Source organism: Procambarus clarkii, chromosome 42 (genome assembly GCF_040958095.1).
Source record: "Procambarus clarkii isolate CNS0578487 chromosome 42, FALCON_Pclarkii_2.0, whole genome shotgun sequence".
Taxonomy (NCBI): domain Eukaryota; kingdom Metazoa; phylum Arthropoda; class Malacostraca; order Decapoda; family Cambaridae; genus Procambarus; species Procambarus clarkii.
In genome coordinates, this window is record NC_091191.1 from 36597608 (window position 1) to 36606983 (window position 9376).

The window sequence follows — 9376 nt, forward strand, 5'->3', positions numbered from 1 at the left end:
TTGCCCCTCTGGTGTTGTTCCCCCTGGTGTTGTTCCCCTGATGTTGTTCCCTTGGTGTTGTTCCCTTGGTGTTGTTCCACCTGGTGTTGTCCCTCTGGTGTTGTTCCCTCTGGTGTTGTTCCCCTGGTGTTGTTCCCCTGGTGTTGTTCCCTTGGTGTTTTTCCCCCTGGTGTTGTTTCTCCTAGTGTTGTCCCTCTGGTGTTGTTCCCCTGGTGTTGTTCCCCTGGTGTTGTCCCTCTGGTGTTGTTCCCCTGGTGTTGTTCCCCTGGTGTTGTTCCCCTGGCGTTGTCCCCTGGTGTTGTCCCTCTGGTGTTGTTCCCCTGGTGTTGTCCCCCAGGTGTGTTCCCCCTGGTGTTGTCCCCCTGGTGTTGTTCCCCTTGGTGCTGTCCCCCTGGTGTTGTCCCTCAGGTGTGTTCCCCCTGGTGTTGTCCCCCTGGTGTTGTTCCCCCTGGTATTTTCCCCCTGGTGTTGTCCTCCAGGTGTTGTCCCCCTGGTGGTGTTCCCCTGGTGTTGTCCCCCTGATGTTGTCCCCCTGGTGTTGTTCCTCCTGGTGTTGTCCCCCTCCATGGTGTTGTTCCTCCTGGTATTTTCCCCCTGGTGTTGTCCCTCAGGTGTTGTCCCCCTGGTGGTGTTCCCCTGGTGTTGTCTCCCTGGTGTTGTCCCGCAGGTGTTGTCCCCCCCTGGTGTTGTCCCCCCTGGTGTTGTCCCCCAGGTGTTGTCCCCCTGGTGGTGTTCCCCTGGTGTTGTCCTCCTGGTGTTGTCCCCCAGGTGTCCGCCTGGTGTAGTTCCCCCTGGTTGTCCCCGTGGTGTTGTCCCCGAGGTGTTGTCCCCCTGGTGTTGTTCCCCTGGTGTTGTTCCACCTGGTGTTGTTCCCCTGGTGTTGTCCCCCTGGTGTTGTTCCCCTGGTGTTGTCCCCCTGGTGTTGTTCCCCTGGTGTTTTTCCCTTGGTGATGTTCCCCTGGTGTTTTTCCCCTGGTGTTGTCCCCCCTGGTGTTGTTCCCCTGGTGTTTTCCCACTGGTGTTGTCCCCCTGGTGTTGTTCCCCTGGTGTTGTTCCCCTGGTGTGTTCCCCTGGTGTTGTTCCCTTGGTTTTGTCTCCCTGAAGTGTTTCCCTGGTGTTGTTCCCCCTGGTGTTGTCCCCCTGGTGTTGTTCCCCTGGTGTTGTCTCCCTGGTGTGTTCCCCTGGTGTTGTCCCCCTGGTGTGTTCCACTGGTGTTGTCCCCCTGGTGTTGCCCCTCTGGTGTTGTTTCCCCTGGTGTTGTTCCCCTGGTGTTGTTCCCTTGGTGTTGTTCCCTTGGTGTTGTTCCCCCTGGTGTTGTCCCTCTGGTGTTGTTCCCTCTGGTGTTGTTCCCCTGGTGTTGTTCCCCTGGTGTTGTTCCCTTGGTGTTTTTCCCCCTGGTGTTGTTTCTCCTAGTGTTGTCCCTCTGGTGTTGTTCCCCTGGTGTTGTTCCCCTGGTGTTGTTCCCCTGGTGTTGTTCCCCTGGTGTTGTTCCTCTGGTGTTGTTACCCTGGTGTTGTTCCCCTGGTGTTGTTCCCCTGGTGTTGTTGTCGTGACGCTGAACCCCGGTTCATTCCGAACACAGTGATTACACAACACATAACACCTTGCCTCAGCAACGTTACTACCACCGTGTACTCCTACACACACCAGACCCTTGAGGCGTACCACTAGGTTTGTACTGGAACACAATGAATGAACATATGGAAGGTATTTAAAGGCCGTCGGGGGTTGTCATTTAATTACAAAGAATAGACTCTGACAAATAATAACATATTGACATACTCTATTAGGTCAATACCCTTCCAATACCCATAGACCACTTGACCTCCGCGCTCACCACCCACACTCGTAACTTCCGCCTAAGTCCCTAATACGGAATGATCACTACAACGCTCCACACCCGGTTAGTCTTTCATTCAATACTCACATACTGCAGACTTAACTTCGTCACTAAGATCACATCAGGTTCTCGCATAGCTGTCTGCTACACTTCGCTGCTGCCACAACCGGAGACCTCGGAGGACTTGCCAGTTCAACTCCCACAACAAGACTGACTCCAGTCAGCCATGGCCTCAAACATTTCACCCCGCCTCTCAAGGAAGGTATAATCCGATTAACCTTATCCCTAGAGCGGTAACTTTGATCCTAGAAGCCTGATGAAGAATAATTCCTCTTTCCAGGAATTATTAATTTGGCTAAACAGCTTAGGTCTTAATCCATTGACCTTTCTTAGATATGTGATCCATAGTCTGTCTACTTACATGTACTTCCAATCATCATTCGTTAAGTGTTGTAGTAATGATCCTCTAGCTAATAATTCCTACTAACTTGTGGATTACAACACCACTCCCCTCCTTAAACACGCATATGTCCCCATATGCATCATTGCAATGGTTCCATTAGCGCAAGGACCTGGAGGATGCACCCACCATATGTGTACAACTAAAAAATCATTCAATAAGTTCATCATACACACGATGAAATAAATTAAAATTTTCCCCGACATGACTCACAACACTTCTCCATCATATACATTATATTCACATCATAGCACAGGTAAAATAGTCTGTAATAATTTTCCCATCTCCAACAATGCACATATACCTAAACTGCTGACATATAATTACATACAAACATAACCATAAAATTACATTGACCAGAATGCTGGCACTTAAACAGAAATGACACTAGTCATTAATATATACACAACACATATATATCTAAGGTTCTTCATCCTTAGTAACAAGTTAATTATAATTTAACATCTTGCCCTGTACTGTTGACATAAGGGCTTACAATGATCACACAATGTTTCACTGGCCTCCTCCACAATTGGCAGCATCACTTCTCTTGTCTTCGTGTCCCATGGTTGCTAGGTCATAGATCCTCCATGACCCAGACAAAACCCAGGCTGTCCAGCCTGGTGAATGTTGTCAATGTCCCATCGTTGCTCTGAGCTAACGTGATCCTGGCCTCCAGAGCAACGGAGATTCCTACCCCAGGGTCATGTTCCCTCGGGTCTGTGCTGACGTCTCGTTCCAGGGCACCAATCCCAGAACGCTGTAGATACCTCACAGCTCTCTGGTCATCCTTCCTTGCTGTGCTCACCACAGCTGTAGCACCTTACTCTAGCCCCATCTGCCCAGAGTGTGTCCACCTGTATTCACACCTTCCCGACCGCTGTACCTGCAAAATATTCCCTCAGAGCCCCCTGGCTCGATCCCATTATTACATAACCCCCTCGGCTCCTTACTCTCTCCCCGTATATAGCCTGAGCACAGCTGCAAAACCATTGCAGCTGGCCCTTATCCCTGCTTTGATGTCAGGGGGCGAATTTCGCCTATAACGTCACGTTGGCTTCACTTCCTCCCCCTTTTTTTCTAGAATTACTGAGTGTAGCCTCATGGCTTCTCTTCTACTCTACCTGAAGCTCTGTGACATGATCCCGGGGGACCTTCTCAAGCCTAACACTCAGTAATGGTGCCGATGAGGTAATATACAATATATACATACACATATATTATCACAATAAATACCTTATTAACATAATTTCCAACTTATGTCACTAAAACATCATACTGCCACTGGCTCGCCTCTAGCGAGATTCCTGTAACAACTTAATAAGAAATTAGTATATCTACTTCGCTCGTCCACTGCAACCACCAACACCTGAAATTTTGAAATTCTACCTTGTAATCTTATCCATAAGACTTACCCACTCCGACATAATTAATGAAAATTTTAATGAGAATAATGAATTTTTATTAGTCTTTTATGAGTTTTGCTAGAGATATCGACTTGACTCGCCTACTGCAGCCACCAACTCCTGCAATTATCCACATTTCATCTTATCCATAAGACTTACCCACTCCGACACACCATTACCTCTGGTCATCCCAACCACTGATGACCTCATTATAACGCCACACATCCCACAACCACTTCCTGCGTCCTAACGCACCGACCTTGCTACGCCAATACTCACCTTACCGACCACTACCTGGCGCCCCTGCGCCACCATATACTCCACAACACCACACTCCATACCAGGCGTTCAAACGCTACTGCACTACACCACCCACTGGCCTCCCCAACGCCCTCAACACAACACCCGGCGTCCTCAACGCCCTCAACACAACACACGGCGTCCCCAACGCTCTCAACACAACACACGGCGTCCCCAACGCCCTCAACACAACACACGGCGTCCCCAACGCCCTCAACAAAACACACGGCGTCCCCAACGCCCTCAACACAACACACGGCGTCCCCAACGCCCTCAACACAACACACGGCGTCCCCAACACAACACACGGCGTCCCCAACACAACACACGGCGTCCCCAACACAACACACGGCGTCCCCCAACACCATTACTACCACAGGCATATGCCTTGCGCCAGAGCGCATCAAAACACCACGAGACGTCACCACCAATAAGTAACCAGACGCCACACACACTCCCTTTTCTATGGTAATCCGTTAATTACCTGACCAACACTCGTCAGGTATAATTCCTTGTGTAGTGGCCACCCACCACACACTACCACCTGCGTTAATAATGTCTACAATACACCCGGTGTTACAATAACCAGTTATGCTACACATGCTACACCTTGGCGCTACAATGCCAACAATGTCATGCACTATACTACATCCATAATATCAACAGTCAAAACATGCACATTTCACTACAGTAAATACTATGCATTACGCTGGCGTTTAATAAGCCACTACACGTGCACTACACTACTCACCCCGGCGTACAAACGCCAATACACAACCATGCACTACACTTGGCGTCCAAACACCAATACACAACCATGCACTACTCCCGGCGCCACACACCCCCACCAACGGGACACGCTCCCCGTGTCCCAAGGTAACACTCTCCATAATGCTACCTGCACCCACTAAAAATCTCCATGGCCCACTCCAGGGTACACTAGACGGCGAACCCCAGACGTCAAATTATGCGTCGCTCGCTATGCCAAGGCGTCCATAATTCACTGCGCCTATTTTCTGTATCTACACCTGACAACGCCGGAACTCGCACAGTACTTTAGGTAATATTTCATTATCCTTAAAATATTCGATTTACACGTTACATGAAATTTAATTAACTTTAAATTACGTAGTTTTCACGCTTAATTTCACCTTAGCAACGGTTTCTCACTATTTCCGCCTTACCAACGATATAAAACAAGCTCCAAGGAGCGGCTCGCTTGGCCCATCCATCGCTAGGCCCGCACATGGCCGCACATGGCCCACGCTGGCCCACATTCACCCGCGCTAGTTTACCTCGCCACGCTGTATAATCCGTACTACGAACACTGTATAATCCGCACTATGAACACTGTATAATCCACACTACGAACACTGCACTTGTTTTGGATCCCGATGCTTCAGTGGTCCAGACTTGCATCTTAGCCGTCTCTCGTTGCGGGAATCTGGAAAGAAAGAAATAAACCCCACATGTGCCCCACAATGGCCTAGTCCCTTTAATTACCTAACCCCTCTGCCCTGGTCTCACCTGACCCTTCTTTCCTCCGTCTAGTAACCACCATTCTCACCACAACCCGACGTCTACCATTTCCCGAACATTCCCTCACCAACTAAACCAGAACCACACTTCCTTCATCTCCCAAAGTGTTCCAAAACCTGTTTGCGCTGCCACCAAATATGTCGTCTACCAATTCCCTAACATTCCCTCACCAACCAAACCAGGAACACTATGAAGGGACATATGGAAAGTATTTAAAGGCCGTCGGGGGTTGTCATTTAATTACAAAGAATAGACTCTGACAAATAATAACATATTAACATACTCTATTAGGTCAATACCCTTCCAATACCCATAGACCACTTGACCTCCGCGCTCACCACCCACACTCGTAACTTCCGCCTAAGTCCCTAATACGGAATGATCACTACAACGCTCCACACCCGGTTAGTCTTTCATTCAATACTCACATACTGCAGACTTAACTTCGTCACTAAGATCACATCAGGTTCTCGCATAGCTGTCTGCTACACTTCGCTGCTGCCATAACCGGAGACCTCGGAGGACTTGCCAGTTCAACTCCCAAAACAAGACTGTCTCCAGTCAGCCATGGCCTCAAACATTTCACCCCGCCTCTCAAGGAAGGTATAATCCGATTAACCTTTCCCTAGAGCGGTAATCTTGATCCTAGAAGCCTGATGAAGAATAATTCCTCTTTCCAGGAATTATTAATTTGGCTAAACAGCTTCGGTCTTAATCCATTGACCTTTCTTAGATATGTGATCCATAGTCTGTCTACTTACGTGTACTTCCAATCATCATTCGTTAAGTGTTGTAGTAATGATCCTCTAGCTAATAATTCCTACTAACTTGTGGATTACAACATTGTTCCCCCTGGTGTCGTTCCCCTGGTGTTGTTCCCCTGGTGTTGTTCCCCCTGGTGTTGTTCCCCCTGGTGTTGTTACCCTGGTGTTGTTCCCCTGGTGTTGTTCCCCCTGGTGTTGTTCCCCTGGTGTTGTTCCCCTGGTGTTGTTCCCCTGGTGTTGTTCCCCTGATGTTGTTCCCCCTGGTGTTGTTCCCCCTGGTGTTGTTCCCCTGGTGTTGTTCCCCTGGTGTTGTTCCCCTGGTGTTGTTCCCCTGGTGTTGTTCCCCCTGGTGTTGTTCCCCCTGGTGTTGTTACTCTGGTGTTGTACCCCCTGGTGTTGTTACTCTGGTGTTGTTCCCCTGGTGTTGTTACCCTGGTGTTGTTCCTCTGGTGTGGTACCCCTGGTGTTGTTCCCCTGGTGGTGTTCCCCCTGGTGGTGTTCCCCCTGGTGTTGTTCCCCTTGTGCTGTTCCCTTGGTGTTTTTCCCCCTGGTGTGGTCCCCCTGGTGTTGTTTCCCCTGGTGGTGTTCCCCCTGGTGTTGTTCCCCCTGGTGTTGTTCCCCTGGTGTTGTTCCCCCTGGTGTTGTTCCCCCTGGTGGTGTTCCCCTGGTGTTGTTCCCCTGGTGTTGTTCCCCCTGGTGTTGTTCCCCCTGGTGTTGTTACTCTGGTGTTGTTCCCCCTGGTGTTGTTACTCTGGTGTTGTTCCCCCTGGTGTTGTTCCCCCTGGTGTTGTTACTCTGGTGTTGTTCCCCCTGGTGTTGTTCCCCCTGGTGTTGTTCCCCCTGGTGGTGTCCCCCTGGTGTTGTTCCCCCCTGGTGGTGTCCCCCTGGTGTTGTCCCCCTGGTGTTGTTCCCCCTGGTGGTGTCCCCCTGGTGTTTTTCCCCTGGTGTTGTTCCCCCTGGTGTTGTTCCCCTGGTGTTGTTCCCCCTGGTGGTGTCCCCCTGGTGTTGTTCCCCCTGGTGGTGTTCCCCTGGTGTTGTTCCCCCTGGTGTTGTTCCCCCTGGTGTTGTTCCGCTGGTGTTGTTCCCCCTGGTGTTGTCCCCCTGGTGTTGTTCCCCTGGTGTTGTTCCCCCTGGTGTTGTCCCCCTGGTGTTGTTCCCCTGGTGTTGTTCCCCCTGGTGTTGTTCCCCTGGTGTTGTTCCCCCTGGTGGTGTCCCCCTGGTGTTGTTCCCCCTGGTGGTGTTCCCCTGGTGTTGTTCCCCCTGGTGTTGTTCCCCCTGGTGGTGTTCCCCTGGTGTTGTTCCCCCTGGTGTTGTTCCCCCTGGTGTTGTTCCCCTGGTGTTGTTCCCCCCTGGTGTTGTCCCCCTGGTGTTGTTCCCCTGGTGTTGTTCCCCCTGGTGTTGTTCCCCTGGTGTTGTTCCCCTGGTGGTGTCCCCCTGGTGTTGTTCCCCCTGGTGGTGTCCCCCTGGTGTTGTTCCCCCTGGTGTTGTTCCCCTGGTGTTGTTCCCCCTGGTGGTGTTCCCCTGGTGTTGTCCACCCTGGTGTTGTTCCCCCTGGTGTTGTTCCCCTGGTGGTGTTCCCCTGGTGTTGTTCCCCTGGTGTTGTTCCCCTGGTGTTGTTCCCCTGGTGGTGTTCCCCTGGTGTTGTTCCCCTGGTGTTGTTCCCCTGGTGTTGTCCACCCTGGTGTTGTTCCCCCTGGTGTTGTTCCCCTGGTGGTGTTCCCCTGGTGGTGTTCCCCTGGTGGTGTCCCCCTGGTGTTGTCCCCCTGGTGGTGTTCCCCTGGTGTTGTTCCCCCTGGTGGTGTCCCCCTGGTGTTGTTCCCCTGGTGGTGTTCCCCTGGTGTTGTCCCCTGGTGTTGTTCCCCTGGTGGTGTTCCCCTGGTGTTGTTCCCCTGGTGGTGTTCCCCTGGTGTTGTTCCCCTGGTGGTGTTCCCCTGGTGATGTTCCCCCTGGTGTTGTTCCTCCTGGTGTTGTTCCCCCTGGTGTTGTGACCATATGGATGACCATATTTGGGAAGTGTCAATGATGCGTGCAGGGTGTCAACCTAGTGTCATGCATTCACCCTTATAATTATTCAAATTATTGTATATACATTTCTTTTAATTACACCTTATTAGTATTAAATGTATATTAGTGTATATAAAAATATGTTCATAAGTATTACTCTCAGACAGCAGAGTATCTAGAGATGTTATATGTTCGTCAGTTGGTAATGTGTCGACGCCCAGCCGTGCATGCTGTAGCCAGACGCCTGGGTGGCGCTGGCGGGAGAGGATCTGTGTTTTAGTGGATAAGTTCGTAGAGCTTGTTTGTGCTTAATTAACATAGCTATGTATCTGGTAGATTTATATTAAGTATACCCATCTATTCATTTAAGTTTTTAATTAGTGATCAGTGCATATATATCATTATATTGTGTTTTTTTTTCTAGTGCAATAATATATCTGGCTGAACTGTATTTCCTTTATATGTTTGTATGTTCCTTTTTTACCCTTACTTAAAGTATATTGTTTTGCATATTAAGCGCTTGACTTTGTTTTTATTACTAGACATTTATAGTTGGCAAGGCCGCATTTATATCTTTATTACAACTGTAAGAGCAAACGAACCATACCCAGAAGTCAAGGGTCGTAACAATCCACCAGCACGCCACCCGCACACCTGTACATCCACCAGCACACCTGTACATCCACCAGCACACCTGTACATTCACCAACACACCTGTACATCCACCAGCACACCTGTACATCCACCAGCACACCTGTACATTCACCAGCACACCTGTACATTCACCAGCACACCTGTACATTCACCAGCACACCTGTACATTCACCAGCACGTGAATGCATTGGTGTTAGGGGCTCTGGGAGTGATGAGACCAATCCTTTGACGGGTTGTGAAGAGCCTTTGTGTGTTGCCCTCACGCACGTGTGTACTCACCTAGTTGTGCTCTGGCACTTTCGTCCCGCTTCTCAACCGTCAATCAACTGGTGTACAGGTTCCTGGGCCTACGAGGCTCTATCATATCTACACTTGAAACTGTGTATGGAGTCAGCCTCCACCACATCAC